Source organism: Hyperolius riggenbachi, chromosome 4 (assembly GCF_040937935.1).
Source record: "Hyperolius riggenbachi isolate aHypRig1 chromosome 4, aHypRig1.pri, whole genome shotgun sequence".
Taxonomy (NCBI): domain Eukaryota; kingdom Metazoa; phylum Chordata; class Amphibia; order Anura; family Hyperoliidae; genus Hyperolius; species Hyperolius riggenbachi.
In genome coordinates, this window is record NC_090649.1 from 181,387,369 (window position 1) to 181,407,491 (window position 20,123).

The 20,123-nt window shown below is 45.6% G+C and overlaps 1 protein-coding gene across 1 annotated transcript in view; it reads right to left on the reverse strand.

Moving 5' to 3' along the window:
• Positions 1-6,440, reverse strand: part of TBL1XR1 (TBL1X/Y related 1) — a 118,926-nt gene extending 112,486 nt beyond the window's left edge. The window contains exon 1 of the mRNA XM_068233318.1: positions 6,260-6,440. The gene's annotated coding sequence lies outside the window, so the exon portion shown is untranslated. The remainder of the gene's footprint in view (positions 1-6,259) is intronic.
• Positions 6,441-20,123: the final 13,683 nt, after the last annotated feature.

Sequence of the window (20,123 nt, forward strand, 5' to 3'; positions counted from 1 at the left end):
GACTCATAGCAGAAGATCCAGGTGGCGGAGGAGGACAGCGAGGGACCGATTAGCCTGAAGGGGGCAGGAGGAAGTACCAGGTATGTACAAAACTTAATTTCATCTGTCTCAGGTTTACTTTGTTACACAGTAGTACTATACTCTACATATGCACGCCCCACAGAGCTTCAGGGAATCCACTGAGAATTATCTATTATATGGAAAACAGCGCTCAACAACCAAGCAATATAATATACAAAGATTCCACACTAAAAAGTCCACAACACCCTTAATAGGTGTAATCCATAGGTATCCAGTGGATAGTCCAACTCATAATTCTTCACATATAGTTCATAGCAGTAATGATATATTCTCACCGGAACAATGGGCCAACCAATGAAGATTAGCATTCATGTTTTTGGACCATGCCAGTATTCCACTGAAAACGAACTCCTCTACTGGTTCAGGGCTCCTCAGACGTGCGTGTACGTGTCATATAAAAAGAGACACAGCAATAGTGTGATACCGTTACAAAACACACAGTATCCAGTACCACCAGTGCTCCCACTCAGCTCACCCTAAGTGCCTCCACCAGCTAAGCAATCAAGCCTCTCACCAGATAATTTGGCCGACCCCTCACAGACCAGCAGCTTTAGCTTGTTTGAATAACTTTATTTCCTCTTGTGTCAGCAAAAAATGATCTAGGGCTCAAGCAGGTTTAACATAGCGTAATTCCATTTAATAAAACATAGTAAAAAAGCAAGTGCACTTACAAACATCCATTTAAAATGCGCATGTAAAAAATGCGCTGTAGGAGCCGGTCAGACGCTGGATTACCTCAAGGATTGTTTTTACATGCGCATTTTAAATGGATGTTTGTAAGTGCACTTGCTTTTTTACTATGTTTTATTAAATGGAATTACGCTATGTTACACCTGCTTGAGCCCTAGATCATTTTTTGCTGACACAAGAGGAAAAAAAGTTATTCAAACAAGCTAAAGCTGCTGATCTGTGAGGGGGTCGGTCAAATTATCTGGTGAGAGGCTTGATCGATTAGCTGGTGGAGGCACTTAGGGTGACCTGTGAGCTGAGTGGGAGCACTGGTGGTACTGGATACTGTGTGTTTTGTAACGGTATCACACTATTGCTGTGTCTCTTTTTATATGATATGTACACGCACGTCTGAGGAGCCCTGAACCAGTGGAGGAGTTCGTTTTCAGTGGAATACTGGCATGGTCCAAAAACATGAATGCTAATTTTTATTGGTTGGCCCATTGTTCCGGTGAGAATATATCATTACTGCTATGAACTATATGTGAAGATTTATGAGTTGGACTATCCACTGGATACCTATGGATTACACCTATTAAGGGTGTTGTGGACTTTTTAGTGTGGAATCTCTTTGTATATTATATTGCTTGGTTGTTGAGCGCTGTTTTCCATATAATAGATAGTTTGTATGTAGTGTGACACACAGTTTGAGGAACAGCGATCCGACTGGACGCAGATTTACAAATATCAACACTGACAATATTTATTTATTTATGACTGGACGTAGATTTTACCAATATCAACACTGATAATATTTATTGAGGAGCGCACTGATCAAATATATAAAAATCCACTGAGAATGTTGTGCACATTGAACACAGAGGTGCTGTCTATCACCCATAAACCTGGTTCAGATTGTGCATGAAGAATGTGTAATAGAGGAAGAATCTCCTCATTCCCCTGCAGAGTACCTGCACATCATTCTTACATGTACCCACACTTACATTGCCTAGGGCCTGATAGATGTTCTTTGTTCCGGTTTGTACCTTTTACAAGTACTCTTACCAAGGACTAGTTTTATTCTAAAGGGAATAAATATAGTAGTCTACATATCCTCACTTCAGTTGTCTTGTAAAATTTCGAAGCGTTGGCAGTTAAGAGACGAATTTCACGTTACATACTTTTAATCAACAAAATTGTAATATGCAAATTAGAGGAGTCGGAATCGAGGAGTCGGTGGAATCCTAAACTGAGGAGTCGGAGGATTTTTGGACCGACTCCACAGCCCTGGAAAAAACATACTTCTTATTTATTTGTCTGTGTTTGCAAATATTTTACATTCTACAATTTTTTTGCCATAGTGCCCCTTTAAAGCAGACTCTGAAGTATTAATTCTCCTTTTAGCATGTACATGGGCATTCTGTACGGTCATATGAAAATACATGTGGAAGGTTAACCAAAGATGTGGAAATTCATTTGTTTGCTCGTTTACATCGGTAAAGTGTTTGAATAGTTTCCCAATTTCTCTATCCTCCAGATTCACAGCTCACATTTACTACAGGTAAATCCAGGCAATCTACATCGTTTTAATGGAAATAAATTTGTCAGCTTCCTTATCTCTCTCTCTGGTGTACTTTAATGCAACCCATACATTACACGTGTGTACACACATGCAACTTATTCTGACAACTTTTCAAAGTATGAACAGCTGCCTCCCGATTCCAGCCATCAAATATATGGGAAAACTATTCCAATAACTACTGTAAATACCCTTCGCAAACTTGCTCCTCTTCCTTTACCCCCATAAATCAAGATATGATGCTTGGTAGGTAGCAATGTAGCATATTTGTATGTTAAAAAGCTGCCTGAACCAAATAAATGATTATTTCCAGCAACCATCATAACCAGTGAGTACAAGTCTTTAAAAGGAGTTGTTCCATAACAGAATTATTTTAACAATGCACTGATACTCATTTTGCATCAAACTGTGGGGTACTGGTCTTGATGCAGCAAGTAATCAAATGATGACATTTTAGGCATTGACGTTAAAGCTAGTACTTTTTGGCCAGAGCTTGACTCCTTATTCACACGAGTGACTTCATTCTTTCATCATGAAACCACTGCTTTACGGTACAAACACACATTCAATTTTGATTGGCCAATCACTGTCCAATTTTACATACCATGAGAGTTTACCTGCACAACCCATTCATAGTATTGGCCCTATCACCACATGGAAAATAAAAACCGGATGTGTATATGCACCATTGTTACTCGGAAAAAGGAGTGCCATTGAAGCAATGGGGACAGTGCACTCCGCACCATGCTTACAGAGTGGTAAACAAAAAAAGTCACAAGCAGCATCTCAGTAGCAGTGAGCAGCACCCCTGAACCTGCTTCACAGATATGAAAACGGCAAACGCTAGGTGCAAAAGCAGCTAGCAGTTGTGGAGTAGTGCAGTGCTTTTTAGTGCTGCTAGATTTGGGCGCAGCCGGCGCCACCATAGACTATAATGTGAATCACATCTAAAGCGGCTCTCAGTGAGTAACGTCGGCGCAGCCAGAAGACTGAGCTGAAGTTGCTTAACCACTTAAGGACCAGGCGAATTTCTAATGATCGGTGCTGCGTGGGCTCTGCAGCCCACAGCACCGATCAGGATTACACCAGGGCGATCGGACTCCCCCCCCCCCCCCCTTTTTCCCCACTAGGGGGATGTCCCGCTGGGGGGTCTGATCGCCGCCGGCCATTAGTGAGTAGCGGGGGGGGGGGGGGGGGGGCGCATCACAAAGCCCCCCTCCGCAGCGTTTTCCGCCCTCTCCCCGCTTACCTCCCTCCCCTCCTTTCCTTAGGTGGCGCAGGACGGGGGATTGTAGGATAGGCTTCAGCCTATCATATGCCGGCGATCCCTGGCCAATCAGAGGCCGGGGATCACCGATCTGCCTTACGGCGCTGCTGCGCAGCAGCACCGTATGATGTAAACAGCGGGGATTTCTTCCCGCGTGTTTACATTACGTGTACGAGCCGCGATCGCCGGCTCGCACACTGTTCACGGAGGCACCCTCCGTGAACTGGCATGGAAAGGTTTCCATGCTATAACACTAACGACCAGGCACCACCTATCGGCGTTAGCTGGTCGTTAAAGGACTTACGAGGCCAATACTTCAGAAAAAAAAATAAAAAAAGTTATCTACCTGTGTCAGCTTGTCAGGCACAGAGGACGCCGTCCGCGCCCTCCCGCCGGGTCCCCGCCGCTCCATAGCCCCCCGAACGGTCCCCGACCGCGCGGCCCGGGTCGGGCTCTCCAGCCTGTACTAAGATGGCGGCCGGAGCTGGCCGCGCAGTACGCATAGCCGCGAGTGCGGCTGCGCAGCTCTAAGACCAACCCCCCGATCCACGCTACTGTTACGTGGATCGGGGGGTTGGCCTTAGAGCTGCGCAGCCGCACTCGCGGCTATGCGTACTGCGCAGCCGCGGCCAGCTCCGGCCGCCATCTTAGTACAGGCTGGAGAGCCCGACCCGGGCCGCGCGGTCGGGGACCGTTCGGGGGGCTATGGAGCGGCGGGGACCCGGCGGAACGGCACGGAGGGCGCAGACGGCGTCCTCCGTGCCTGACAAGCTGACACAGGTAGATAACTTTTTTAATTTTTTTTTTTTAAGTATTGGCCTCGTAAGTCCTTTAAGTGGTTAAAAACACAATAATTTGGCTTCCAGCAATCGCTGGAAGCCGAATTATATCACTCCCCCACTATCCATGGCGGCCTGGAGGGAGATTAGTAATCAACACGGCCCGGTCTAGTGCAGAAGCAGGATAAGCTATATACCGGCTGTATCTTGCACCCAAGTCTACCGACGCTGATTTCAAATGTATGCTTGTGGTGCGGGCGAGAGATGCGAGTGCATTTTGCGGTTTGTGGAAAAAGCCCCTTATGCCTGGTACACACCATGCAATTTGCCAGCAGATAGACAGGTCGAATCAATTATATCCAACAGGCCCAATCTGATTTCCAATTGTTCTTCTGATTTATCTCCTCTGTACAAAAATGATCAAAAAAATGATTGGAAATCAAATCAGAACTATCAGAAATTATCGAACTGACCCATTTGACAAGAAATTGCATGTTGTTTACCAGGCATTACAGCCCATTGAAACACATGCCAGCCATGACTTCTTAAGTTAATATTAACTATATACAAGTGAATACATTTCTGATAAGTATAGGGGAAAACATACCCCATACAGAGGCAAAATCATCTCAGAGATAATGCTTGTAGCTGATTTTGACCACTTAGTTGTCATAACAACAAACACCAAGAATGTACAGTGTTGTGCAGTTTAACAGACCTTTATACAGAATTGGATTTAGAATCAAATAATAGTGACTAGTTAAAATGGGCCACTGCAATATCCATGTGAATGAGAAACATAGCACAGAACACAGTGACAAGTAAATGTTTGCAGGAGGGCACTGTTAACAATTGCATTGGTACCTCAGATCTATGCATCTTGGGACTGGCACACAATCGCAAATATTCACCCTCTAGCGAATGACCAATCCAACCCCCAGCTCCATAAATAAATAGGCATGAAGTTGTCTACTAACCAATTGGAAACTACCAAACAACAATAGTTATTATCCATGACTGGACATGGAACTATAATGAAATCCACTGTGTGCCATATGTGCAAACAAATCATACACAAGCTGGCATCAACTCAGCCGTGGTCGACCGAGAATCGCAAGCAACTCCAATGTGTACAGTAAAGGTGCAAAAAGAAAATGAGGAAGTTGCTGAGAACAAAAGGTCTGAGGAAGAGCCTTTGAACGTGTATGTTGGTTTGACAAGCTAATACGATTTACTGCAAAAATGGTTGGTATGGGATCTGCCTGTGAATTAGGCTCCATTACATGATCTATGTATCTCTGTTCACTTGTATGGAAAATCGATCGGAAATCACATCTGACATATTGTAAATAAACAATCTGACAGTAAATCTGTCAGAAAATTGCAACGTGTGTACATAGCATATGGGTCTCAACGTACTAAAATCACATCAACAAAGAGGGTGGGTTACAATGGTAGCTGTATACAAACAGCTGAAAGGTCAAAACACTCTAAAAGCTTCAGAAGCCCTCAGGAGGCTATATTTGGGCACTGAGCCCTGCTGTGTTCTGTATCACAGGAATAACTCGCCATGCCTTGTTGCTACATGTTGGACATCAATATGGACATGACCTAACATGCACTCTCCACACGGTAAGATAACATTAGCAAAGTACACTAAAACATACATTCTATCTACAGCTCATCTAATCTTTTACATATAGAAAGATGGCGAGGGCCAGAGTACGGAGACCTCAGCTTGAAGTAATGTCACCCTCCACCAGGCCGGTGTGCACAGGGAGGTGACAGCCCGGAACGGGACTCACACATGCCGCCAGGCACAGCTCACAATGACACGAAGAGAAAAGAGCAGAAAGCACGGCCCACCCCTCCTCCCGAACATACTTGGCGCCGTAATGGAGGAAGCACGTGTGTACCCGGATTCTCCTTCCTCGGTCACGCAGCCATTTTGGAGTGGCCCGGGACAGCAACCGGAAACCCGGACATGCGGAGGCGATACACAAGGGGAAGGGTGGTCAGAAAGCACAGCCCCTCTCAAAGACTTCCACAACAACCGCCCGTGCGACGCGTCGCACTTCCGGGTGAGTTGGTGTCGCTTAGTATAGTGACGTAAATGGATCTTCAAAAGACTGCATGGAGTATAGGACACCGGATGTGACGTACGACATCATCACGTGAGCGCAGTGGGGGCTGGGATGGAAGCAGAGGATTGAGCGGCGTCTTGAACGGCAGATAATGGTAGTTTCCACGTGACTGGTGGAGGACAATAGATCAGAGGCGTCTCCGCCGTGCCCTGCCAAAGCGGCACGCATTCATTCATTCCAGCTCACTAGTGCCATCTGCCATCAGGCGAGCGGAGGATGCTGGGAGCAGGGCTGACAACGGGGAGCCAGGAGGGGCATTTCAGCTAGACATATAACTATCCACATAATAACATAACGATCTCATCCATTCGCGTAAACGGCACTCTGTCAAACGCCAATAAAATGCCCCACTAGTCTAATCGCAGCTCTCTATTAGGAAAGAGAAAATCTTTATAAATGGAGCCCATTTTCATGAACTTTATATTACATAGTATGTCTATCACACGCTGTAGGGATGTACTTACTGTCAGCATAGCAAGATGTATCTCATTTTGTTAATTCAATCCGCAGATTTATTCATAGCGCTCCAATTTAGGTTTAGTTCACATTAAGCCGGTCAGCAGCATTTGTAAGTTATTTTAATTAGTATGCTGAAAATGTTGGAACTCCAGAGAAAGTTCAATGGGCTCTATTCACAATAAACAGTTCAGTAATGCCATTTTGGACATTAAAATACCTCGTGGTATTTTACACTTTTTTTTTCCAAATTCACAAAAATTTCCCCCCATGAGGCAGAAGTTCGGTAATTTACCAAAAAGTCCGCTCTAATGGTGTTAAATCCAGTTCACATTGGCAGTAAAAACTGTCTCAGAGCTGTAAAACTGCGCTGATATTAATACGGGGTTTCACTGGTGGTGCGCTGCTCAACATACAATTAAAGTCACAATAATCATCAAATAGCTGCGCACTTTGATACTGTTCAGACAAGTGTCTCTCTCTTTCATGTAAGATAATCAAACAATACAATTGAGGTGGAGATCTTCCTAAATGGCTTTTCAGAGTGTAGTGACCACCTATCACGGGAATTCACCTCCACCACACCCCAAGCAGTGGGAACTCACCGCATACAAATGACCCTCTATTAGATGGGTCTCCAGCGCCTATGGGGTCATCTGGCCGCCCCTTGCCACTCAAGGATGTGGTGGAGGTGAATTCCCGTGATAGGTGATCACTACACTCTGAAAAGCCATTTAGGAAGATCTCCACTATCTGCAAAGAGTTTGTATGTTCTCTCCGTGTCTGCGTGGGTTTCCTCCGGGCACTCCGGTTTCCTCCCACATTCCAAAAAAAACATACAGATAAGTTAATTGGCTCCCCCTAAAAAATTGGCCCTACACTACAGTACTTACACTACATAATATACACATATGGCAATGGTAGGGATTAGATTGTGAGCTCCTTTGAGGGACAGTTAGTGACAAGATATATATATACACTGTACAGCGCTGCGTAATATGTCGGCGCTATATAAATACTTAATAATAATAATAATAATCTCCACCTCGATTGTATTGTTTGATTATCTTACATGAAAGAGAGAGACACTTGTCTGAACAGTATCAAAGTGTGCAGCTATTTAGTAAAAACTGTCTGTTTAGTGGGCCATACTAGTACATTATCCTAATGGATGTGAACATATCCTAAGGTATCAAGATCTGTTCACGTTGGGGTTGATTCATAAAGCATTACCCCAGACAGTAAAAATGCTGAAAACAGCTGACTTTACGGTGCACTTAGCAAAACTTTAATTCATAAAAAACAGTTACGGCATGAAAAGATGAAATTCCCAAGCAGTGCGGTAAATTACCGACTTGTGCGGTAAACACCTCCCAACACGTCAGTAAATGTCAATTCATAAAGATTAGAGCAGGTGGTAATGGCATGAAAAATACTGCCGGCTTTGAAGTGGTGATAAGAGCAAAGTTAATGGAGAAGCAGTGAGATCTACCCCAGGCAGCAGCAGTTAGAGCGGAACAAACCAGGCTTCCTGTGAATACCTTAGGCTGTGTTTAACCTCTTGTGTTCCTGCTTTTAAGATGTGTATTTCACATCAGAAAGCCTGGCATGTGTAAAGTTTCTTGAAGTTCTTCTAAGCTGTGGCAATTAAAGGTACTCCAAGATGAAAGATGTTATACATATTTGGGGCTTCCTCCAGTCCCATCCGCCTGGATCGCTTCCACGCCGCCATCCTCCGCTGTCCACAGCTACGAGAACCGGGTCCCATCCCTGATGTCATCGGAGCCAGCCTACGCAGGAGAAGTGCGCCCTCTACATATCTCTCCAGCTGCTGCTGGAGAGATACGCAAACAGTGCTCTCTTACGCTAGACTGGCTCCGACTGACGGAAGTGTGGTGACCCAGTTCTCGTAGCTGCGGGCAACGAAGGACGGTGGCGTGGGAGCGATCCAGGCGAATGGGGCTAGAGGAAGCCCCAGGTATGTATAAAATCTTTTTCATTTTCAGCTTTGGTACACTTTAAATAAATTGTTAAAGACTAATAGACAGATTCAGGGAAAACAGAGGCAGTATAACAAAACCTGCACATCTAAAGGGAAGTTGGGGATGCCTCTTAATGCTGTCTCTGCACAGAGAACAAGAATGTAACAAAACTCTTCTCATTACCAACAGTTTACTTCGGTAAGGCTATATTCACAGTGGGACGTTGCGGTTTAATGCGACGTTAAAGTTGCTACGTGTCTACGTTAAGAGGTAACGCACTGCAAGCAGTGAGTTACCACAACGCAACATTTTTTTTTATGTGACTAACGTCGCACTGTGAACGGGCCCATAGGATTAGCATTGCAGTGCGGTAAGCTGCGTTATAAGACTTTAATGTGTGACCATAACGTCCCACTGTGAATGCGACCTCAAACACCACACCTCTATCGCAGATGTGAAAATGTTTATGAATTTTACCGCAAAGCCTTTTATGAATTGACCCCATTGTTCCGTTTGGCCCATTCCACCTTACGTACTGCAAGTTTGGGGAGGTAGCAATTTTCCCAGATCGACGGATGTATTACATTGACTGACCTTGTGCAAACGGAACAAAGGGTCACAGATTAAAAACTGATGCCCAACAAAAACGTATCTGTTTGATGCATTAGTATTTACACAAATTAGGTTTTCGTTTATTCAGTGTGAAATGGCCCTTATGTGTCTGGTTGAAGTCCAGAGCACATGTGCTTTAAAGGTGCGTACACACGCACCACCAGCGGCAATGACTGGTCCGTCAGACCCTCCCGCTGGGCAGATGTTGAGCCGACAGTAGTGCGTGTGTACGCCCTGTCGGCGGACTGACAAGGCTGTTTCGGATTGTTCAGAAACGGCCATATCAGTCTGTCGACTAAAAGTCTGTCCAGCAGCAGGGTCTGACCGCTGGTAGTGCATGTGTACGCACCTTTTTTAAACACATCCACTGTCAGGTAAAAAAATATGCAGGTTGGATTTTTGAGTAGCTTTTATCAGAATTGATATGTTTCAGATTAAGTCCTGGAACCCACTAGGAATTGCTGCAGTACTTTAAAATCACAGCAGGGATTCCTAGGGTGTTTGGGGCAGCGAATACCCAACGTTTGCAAGAACTGTACATTAATGTGTACAGCACTTATGATTTGCGTTTAAAAAAAAAAAATTAGGTTTGAATAAAATTATACTTACCAGACGGCCTCCTTCCGTCCTTAGCCCATCCCCTAAAGGAAGCGGTCATAGGTGCTTCTCTATGATCAATCAGAGAAGCGCCTTTGACCTCTTCCTTTAGGGGGCGGGGCTACAGACGGAGAAGGAAATACAGAGACCCGTATATTAAAGTTTTATTTAAAGATGATCGCTCAGCCCCCAAAGTGCTCCATAATCGCTTTATTTAGCAATTTATGCAGTGCTTATATACTTTGCATTGAACGCTCAAAATGATGCATGTCCTGCGATTGTGATCACACCTAATCGCAATCGCATTAATGGGTTCCCCTTCACTTATTTAAATTGGCAAAGTGTTTTGGGGAATCGCCGTTGATTCCAAAACCATGCCAAAAACACGCTAGTGGGTTCCTACCCTCAGGGCTGGAACCCACAGGAGCGCTTTTAGCAGCGTTTTGGCAGCACTGCGATACGCTAGCAGTTTGCCAAAACGCTGTGCTAATGTTAATGGATGGGGCAACTTCCACAGGAGCGTTTGCGTTTCTCAGAAACGCAAACGCAGGACCTGCAGCATTTTGGGAGCGCTAGCGCTTCAATGTAAAGTATTGAAACGCTAGTGGAAACGCTCAGCAAAACCTAAACTGAGCGGTTCTGCTAGCGTTTTGCGGTGCAGCGCAATGTAACAAAATGAAAAATTATTCACACGACCAATCAGGATAAAACCGCAAACCGCAAAACGCTACGCACCCGCTGGGCAAAAAAATACAATGTTGCAAAACGCGACCGCAAACGCGCATGAATCCGCTTGCAAACCGCTGTTACAAATTGCTAGCGGTTGCGTTTAGCGTTTGCGGTTTGCAGTGGGTTCCAGGCCTCACAGTGTGAATGGATACTATTAATAAGTGTCCATCAACTGTCAGTTGCTGTGATCCAGGAAACCGGGATCAGGTTTAGAGGAGGTGCTTACTAAAGCATCCTAATAAGAAAGAAGAAAGTGTCCTATGAGGAATTTGTGTCTTCAGGAAGAAAAAAAAATATCAAAAATAAGCAACAAACTGGAAAGAAGTGGCAAAATCAAACACCGGTTAAAGCAAAGCAAAAGCAATCTGGAGCTGAAAATAGACAGTCTTAACAATGTCTGCAGGTCGGAGGCAAGTTGACAAATTTCTTTCCCTTTTGGCAAACCATAACAAACAAGTTTATTCTGAGCATCAACACTCAGGGTTTAAAACTGGAATTTGTTTCCCAGCCTCCGACAAAGTTCAAAGTAACCCAACTGCATTAGTCTCAGATTTTACAGAAAGGGATGGAAACTTCAAGCTAGAGACGGTAATATAGAAAAACTTAACTTACCTGGGGCTTCCTCCAGCCCCATAAGCACATGTGAGTCCCTCGCCATCCTCCCGCGGTCTGCTGTTCAGGCGCAATCAGCCCCAGTAACTGGTTCTGTCACGTCAGTCGGAGTCTTCTGCACATACATGGGAGGTGCACAGAAGCCCCCGACTGACGCGACAGAACCAGTTATTGGGGCCAATTGCGTCGGAAAGGCAGACCGTGGGAGGACGGCGAGGGACTTAGAGGAAGGCACAGGTAAGTATCAAATCTTTCTATATTACTGTCTCTGGTACACTTTAAACTTGTTTCAGAAAGAGATGCTGAAGAAAGTTCCTGTGTCGCTAGAAAAAAATATTTTTAGGGTACCAAAACCCAATGGGAATGTACACCCAATCATATTTCTAAAAAATAGCTAAACAAGTACATAAAGTAACAAAGTTCAAAATGGAGACCTTGGCCTCGACAACCCTTTTTTTTTTTTTTTTATCCTAGCAGGCCGAGCGCTGTAATAAAAGCGCAGGGGATTTGGGCGCAGCCGGCACCACCATAGGAACTACGGCTATAGCGGCGCTCAGTGACTGATTTGGGTGCCGTCAGAAGACGGAGCACTAATCACTACAAAACAAAAAGCCACCAGCAATAGCTGAAAGCCGAATTACGTCTTTCCGCCACTATCCATGGTGGCCTGGAGAGGGAATGGTAATTAACGCCGCCGGGACTTGTGCAGGAGCAGGGTAAGCCGTTTACCGGCTTTCCCCTGTGCAGAAATCTTCCAGCAGCTATGCTAGCAGCCTGTTCTGTTCTATGGAGATGGAAGGACTCTTGCGAGTGAGAGGTGTGAACATTAGTGCTTATTTGGTGATTTAGCTAAACAAGCTAGATTTTCACCCAAGATGTTCAGGAACAGTAGTCTTAACTGAGGAAAGTCTAAAGTCTGGTACACACCTTCAGTTTTGATTGGCCAATCTTACCAACTCCATGTAGTATGAAGGCAACTGATATTGAATACTATGAACAGTAAAGTCTAAGGCTGCTTACACACCAAGACGTTACAGGCGCACGTTAGTGCGCCTGTAACGCTCCCCCAACGCACAGCAATGTAACACAAGTGGGCTGTTCACACAGCCCACGTTGCGTTACATGTAATGCTGCACGTTCGGTGCAAAGTGCAGCATGCTACGGCGTTGGAGCGGCTATAGCCGCGTTAGACTGTTTGCACATGCGCAGTGGGGGGCGGAGAGGAGGCGGGGAGAGCCAGCTACAGTAGCCGCGCACATGGCTACTTAATATTCACTGCACTGGCGGCAGCTGATTGGCCGGCGGGACCACGTGATGCGGAGTGTCTCGCTCCGCATCACGTGGTCCCGCTGGCCAATCAGCGCCACTCTGGGAGACATTATAAGGAATCGAGCCGCCGAACGCGGCTCACTCTAACGTCGGCTTTTGCAGCACCATACGTTGTGTTAGGTGCACGTTATGCGACCTTAACGTGGCACCTAACACAACGTCTTGGTGTGCAAGAAGCCTAAACACAGAAAAGGATTCAAATGTGTGCTGGATTTTTAAAGTAAACCTGAAAGTTTAAAATTAGATTCTAGACCCTGCCGGCCTCCCAGCTCTGTGTGCTCCCAAAGCTCGTCGTAACTGCGCAGTAGCAATGACCCGCTTGGGCTTCATTGAAAAAAGCAGAGTTTGTTTCAGCTGTGCTATTGCACAGTAGCATGAACCTAATCCAGTATGGCTTTTTTCCACCAAAGTTCAAGCGGGTTCATACTACTGTGCATGCGTGAGCCGTCGACTGTTTTTGCGGATGGGACAGGAATGGAAAGGAGTGGGATGGGGTAAGTACCCTTAGGCATTGTTCACATCTAAAATCACAATCGCTGATGCCAGCGATTTGGGGGGGGTTATCCCTCCTGGTGCTTGGGTGGGCGCTGGTTTTTTTTTTTTTTCTTAACAGTGCTTTAAGCGCTTTTGCAGATTCAGCTTTTTTCACTTCCTGACGCGATTTCCCTATATCTTCTATTGAGCAAAAATGCTCAGAAAATGGACAGGCAGCGCTTTGCTAAGCGGAACGGAAACAAACCTCTCAGATGAGAACACTCTCATAGGGAATCATTGCACAAGCTTTTTAGGGCAATTTTCAAAATCGCCGGCACTTGAAAAAAGGGCAATAACGCCCTAGGTGTGAACGAGCCCAAATAGAAACTTTGTTCACCTACAGGTTTTCTTTAACCTCCCTGGCGGTCAATTAAAACCGCCAGGGGGCAGCGTAGCACTTATTATTTTATTTTTTTTAAATCATGTAGCTAGCTACATCCCCCCCCCCCCCCCTCCGATCAGAGCAAGCAGGAAAGCCCGTTCAGAACGGGATTTCCTGCTTGGCTTCCCCCGTTGCCATGGCGACGATCATGATGACGGGAGTCCCAATCCACCTCTCAGCACTGCCTGGCACTGATTGGCCAGGCTGCGCACGGGGTCTAGGGAAGGGGGGTTTGGGCGGCGGGTAGTGGCAATTTTTTTTTTCCTCTTCCCGGTGATTGATTTCTGTTTGGACGTTTTTGGTAAGCGTTTTTGTAGACGTTTTTGCAGAGCGATTCAGTTTTTTCACTTCCTTTTGTCAGTCAGGAAGTGAACTCTTTGATCCGGAAAAGAATAAATACAATCTATTTATACTTAAAAACGCGAATGCAATCGCTGCACAAAGCAATTTTGTGAGCGTTTTGCGTTTTTTCTATACCTTCCATTGTAGCAAAATTGCCCCGAAAATGGTACAGGCAGCTCTTCTCTGAGCGGAAAGCAGACTGATCGCCCTAATATGAACTAGCGCATAGGATAGCATGGTGTAAGCACTTTCAGGACATTTTGAAAAGTCGCAGGCGCTTAACAAAAATCCAAAAACGCCTCCAGTGTGAACGAGCCCTAAAAGATTCTTTCCCTAAGGGCTCTTTCACTTATGTGTGTACTTCTGACTGGTGCACAGAGCTCAGACTGTAGCTGTGGCGGCAGCACAACTGCAGTGGGAGTGAACGGAGTTGGCATGCTGAAATCTACTCCTTGGCACAGATAAGTGTCTACAAACAGAAGGCCTATAGGCTAGCAACGCTTATGTTAATACGGAGAAAGGAGGAGAGACAACGCACAGCACACGACTGAACAGATTCTGTAGGGCAGGGTAAGTGTGAAAAACAATGCACTATGAGGTTGCACAGAGAGACAGGTAAAAAGGGCATGACCAAGGACACTTGGACGCCACCATAGGCCATAATGTGAGTAATTTAGGCACCGGCAAAAGACGGCACCCTAATTACAATAAAAACAGCTCAATTTACCCACCAGAAATAGCTGGAAGCTGAACGGCATTATACCCCCACTGGACGGTGTCTTGGAGGAGGAATAGTAATTAATGCCGGTGGGATATTTGCCACAGCCAGATGAGTTTTTTGGGGGGGCCGTTTTACATGTATGCATCGCTCAGACGTTGCTGAAAATCCAGCCTGTCGGATCTCTATGTAGTGTCAAGGGGCTCCTGTACACAGAAATTCTCATCTGAGGTGGTCTTTTTATTGGACAACTCGGCAGAGTTTAATCTAGCATTTTTATACGTAGTTTAAAGATCTGTACTATGAAAATCTTACATAAACGTACCAGCCTGTTTATTGTCTTCTCCTAGCCCCCTCTGTGACATTTTCGCTGCTCCCTGCTGCTTTCTTGGTGATAAAATCAGTTTTATTCATTGTTTTTGTAAACGCTGAAGATGGCCGCCAAGCAGAAAATACATCATCAGAGCAGGTGCCTGTTTGCAGAGGCTCCTCTCAAATGTGATTTGATTGCTGGAATGTTACACCACTTGTTGCCTTAGCTGCTTGTCTGGGCTCTACACTGATCTTTCCACACACACAGCTGTTCACAAGGTCACAGCTCCTGAGCCTGCAGACGCTGGCTGTGAGCAGAGACCTTGTCTGACTCATACACACAGCACACACACAGAGCCTGCAGGGGGCGTGGAGGTGTGTATAACTTCTCCCTATCACAGCAGAGCAGTGCATTCCTCTCTGCCTCGACAAGGCTTGACAAAGGAAAGATTAGATTTATTACAGAGACAGTGCAACTAGAAAAGGCTGCAGCAAGCCAGACCACATTAGAACAGGTGTAGGAACTTATAGGATAGAAGAAATAAGGCTGAACATTTTGTTACAGAGTCTCTTTAAGAAATTAGTGAAGCCTAACTCCAGCCAAAACGTTAAGTTACAAAAAGTCTCATGCGCACTAACAAATCTTGCACCCTGTATATGTTCTCTATGTGCTGCTACAATGTATTGGGCAAGTAGAATCTGACCGGAAGAAGGAACAGCATGCAGTACATTTTTTAATCGGAATCCAAAATCGGATCAGATTCAAAAATCGGAATCGCATCTAGTGTGCAAGAGGCCTCAAGTGCATCAACTGGGTTTCTTTAATCTGCATAAAAAAGTATCTCGCTTACAAGTAGATTCAATTGTGCATATATCAATCAATAGGACTTTGTCGTCCTTCTCCAGCTCTCAAACGCTGTGGCCAGCAGCAGAGACATCTCCGTGATATACTTTTTTTTATGTAGATTAATGCCCCTTTTACAATACGACGATTTTATTGTGGTGCACTGCAGGGTAACGCAACAGAAATGAGTCAATGGGGCCTGGCGCAAAGTCTATGGGGCTCACCCTATTACGTTGTGGCTACAGTCCCCAATTGGTCCCGCCGTAAAGATGACGTGTCGGCCTTCTGTGGTGATGGAATGCACAGAAGTAAAAGGGTGACGCAGAAATGTTAAACTTGGTGGTGCAGCGGCATTCGCAGAACAACGCAAATACAGTGGTAATCCCGGTGACTTACTTCCTGTCCAGCGGAGAGTACGTCACTGGGTGAGGGGCAGCGCTATGTATATGAACCTGTCAGCGCACTCTGCTGCAGGGTCATATCAATGTCGTTTTTGGCAATGAGATGGGGACAGAGCATCGCACCGCAATGTTATGGCCAGGTGTAAAACTGGCCTACAGAAACCATTAATGCACTATTGAGCACTCCCTCCTTCATTCCTTCAAAACTGACAACTTGTGTAGATCATTTCAATACACCGCTCCTTCCCCTCTAATTGGAACCTGAAGCTGAGCTATATAGAGACTGGCATATGATTTCATTTTAACCACTTGCCGACCGCGCACTCATAACGCGCGTCGGCAAAGTGGCAGCTGCAGGACCAGCGACGCAGTTCAATCAATCAGGAAGCAGCCGCTCGCGTGAGCGGCTGTTTCCTGTCATTTCACCACGGCGGGGGGCTCCGTGAATAGCCTGCGGGCTGCCGATCGCAGCTTGCAGGCTAAATGTAAACACAAGCGGAAATAATCCGCTTTGTTTACATTTTTACAACGCTGCTACAGTAGCAGCGTTGTAGTAGATCAGCGATCCCTGGCCAATCAGCGGCCGGGGATCGCTGTCACATGACAGCGGGGAGCCTGTTAGAGGCTGCACAGGACAGATCCGTTCCTGTGCAGCCTCCGATCTCTCTCGGGCAGGGAGGGAAAAGAGGGAGAGGGGGAATCTTGCGGTGGAGGGGTCTTTTAGGTGCCCCCCCCCCCCCCCGCCACCCACAGCATGCAGGAGCGATCAGACCCCCCCCCCCAGCACATCATCCCCCTAGTGGGGAAAAAAGGGGGGCGATCTGGTCGCTCTGCCTGTCATTTGATCTGTGCTGGGGGCTGTAGAGCCCACCCAGCACAGATCTGAAAAAACAGCGCTGGTCCTTAAGGGGGGGTAAAGGCTAGGTCCTCAAGTGGTTAAATAACAGTTGCCTGGCTGGCCTGCTGATCCTTTGCCTCTAATACTTTTAGCCACAGACCCTGAACAAGCATGTAGCATATCAGGTGTTTCTGACAAGATTAGCTACATCAGGCCCGGATTTACCTCACAATAGCCCAAAGGTGTAGATGTCCTGGCACCTTAGACTTTGCTCTCCATGAACCTACAACCCCTACCCAACTGCTGGCTGTCTCAGCTGTCACCTTACTTCCCTTATCCATCATAGGTAGCTACAGGTGCCCCTTAGTATTAGGAAGCCAGAGGTACCCTCAATGTTAAGTAGCTAGGGGTGCCCCCAAGTAGGTAGTTAGTGGAACCTCAGTATTAGATAGCAAGAGGTGCCCCTGACTGAGGGACAATGCTGAAAGCAGGGTGAGTAACCGCTCATTTATGCTCTCATCAGGACTCTGTATAGGGAAGGAGGGAGGGAAGTGAGCCGCCTTTCCAGCTTCAGACGCCTGTAGGCACGTGCCTACAGTGCCTTATGGTAAATCCGGCCCTGAGCTGCATGCTTGTTTCTGTTGTGATTCAGACACTTCTGCAGACAAACAAACCAGCAGGGCTGCCAGGCAACTGGTATTGTATTAAAGGAAAAATATGGCAGCCTCTATAGTTTTCGCTTCAGGTTCCCTTTCATCTTTATTGCTGTCAGAGTATAATCTGAGAAGAATCTTGCTTTTTTTTTTTTTTGCATGAATGTCACCGAGAATGGTGGGAAGGAAACCGCTGAAACAAGGAAACGGACCTCAGTAATGATATTCACTCTTCTGGTGTGAGGAGAGTTAGACCCATCGCCTTGTTACTCCTGTCTGAGACACCTTTATGACAAATTCATGCTTTTCCTGTCTTCTTACAGAAGTCACAGACTGCAAAGTTCAAACCTCTTTTAGTCTCTTTCTTACTTTATAATTCTGTACAACTTGCACTTTTATTTCCACTTTTAATTCATGCTTCAATAGGTAAAGGATAATTTTAAAATGATCAAGTCTTGGCCTTAAGTGCCCTTTCACACTGGGGCAGTGTGGCATTTTTACCGCATCCCACCGCAGGCCAATCTAAATAGGGCCTTTCATATCTGTGCAACGGAAGTGACGTTTTCACCGCATCCCAGACACGAGGCAAAACCTACATTACCCTGCGGCGACATGCAGTGGACCAGAAGTAATGCAAGTCTATGGTCATGCTTGGCCAGCTGCCAGACAGGGATTACCACGTACCAACGCAGTAATCCCCAAAGGCCTGTTTTTGGGCCACCGCTACCGCCCAGGCGCCCACCCACAGTTTGAAGCCGGCCTAAAAAGAAATTTGCAAAAAATAACCGGAAACCTTTTATTCTGCTTCTAAGAACATAATTGATTTTAAAAATTATTAGAGGCTAGGAGCATACTAACAGGGCTGAGAAGTTGGGAGTCAGAGCAATTTTTGGGTACCTGGAGTTGGTGTAAGGAAAAAATGCTCCGACTCCTAATGAATTTAAACTAATTAAAATAAAAAATATGATAATGTTCTATTTCTCAGATAATAGTCGTCATAAATTATGAATTGGGCAGCACGGTGGCGTAGTGGTTAGCTCTCTCGCCTTGCAGCGCTGGGTCCCTGGTTCGAATCCCAGCCAGGGCACTATCTGCAAAGAGTTTGTATGTTCTCTCTGTGTCTGCGTGGGTTTCCTCCGGGCACTCCGGTTTCCTCCCACATTCCAAAAACATACAGATAAGTTAATTGGCTCCCCCTAAAATTGACCCTAGACTACAGTACTTACACTACATAATATATAGACATATGGAAATGGTAGGGATTAGATTGTGAGCTCCTTTGAGGGACAGTTAGTGACAAGATATATATATATATACATTGTACAGCGCTGCGTAATATGTCGGCGCTATATAAATACTAAATAATAATAATAATATACAGTAATAGCTGTGCTTAGCCCACAAAAATGAAATAAACCAATCAAAAATAGTTATTTGTGCTGCTTCAATAAAGCAGTCCCCGTATTTTTTAAAGTCAGATATACAGTACATATATGATTGTGACTGTATATATGATGTGTACACAGGAATATCATATATAGAGAGAGAGAGATACTAAATAACATCTATGCTGTAAGAATAAAGCCTGATGTGTAGCAGTGTTACTAATAGAGATGGTCAATGAGATGCAAATAATTCTGCGTTGATGCTGATTTATGCAAATGTATGCACTCCTTTTGCTCATGAAATCAAATACCGTATATACTCGCAAGCAATCCGACCCGCATATAAGCTGACCCCCCCCCCAACTTTTTCCTGAAAAACCAGGAAAAAATGATTGACCCCCCATATAAGCCGGGGGTAGGAAATGCTGGCTGCGTGATCCCCCCCCCCCCCCCCCTAGTGTGTCCCAGTATAGTTAGTATAGTGGCCAGTATGGGTAGGTAGTGCCCAGTATAGCTAGTGAAGTGCCCAGTATAGTGCCCAGTACAGCTAGTATAGTGCCCCAGTATAGCTAGTATAGTGCTCGGTATAGCTACAATAGTGCCCAGGTATAGCTAGTATAGTGCCCAAGTATAGCTAGTATAGTGCCCAGTATAGCTAGTATAGTGCCCAAGTATAGCTGGTATAGTGCTCAGTATAGGTAGTATAGTGCCAGGTATAGCTAGTATAGTGCCCAGTATAGCTAGTATAGTGCTCAGATAGCTAGTATAGTGCTCAGTATAGCTAGTATAGTGCTCGGTATAGCTAGTTTAGTGCCCAAGTATAGCTAGTATAGTGCCCCCCGCCTCACCCAACTCCCCCCCCCCCCCGCCGCTGCTAT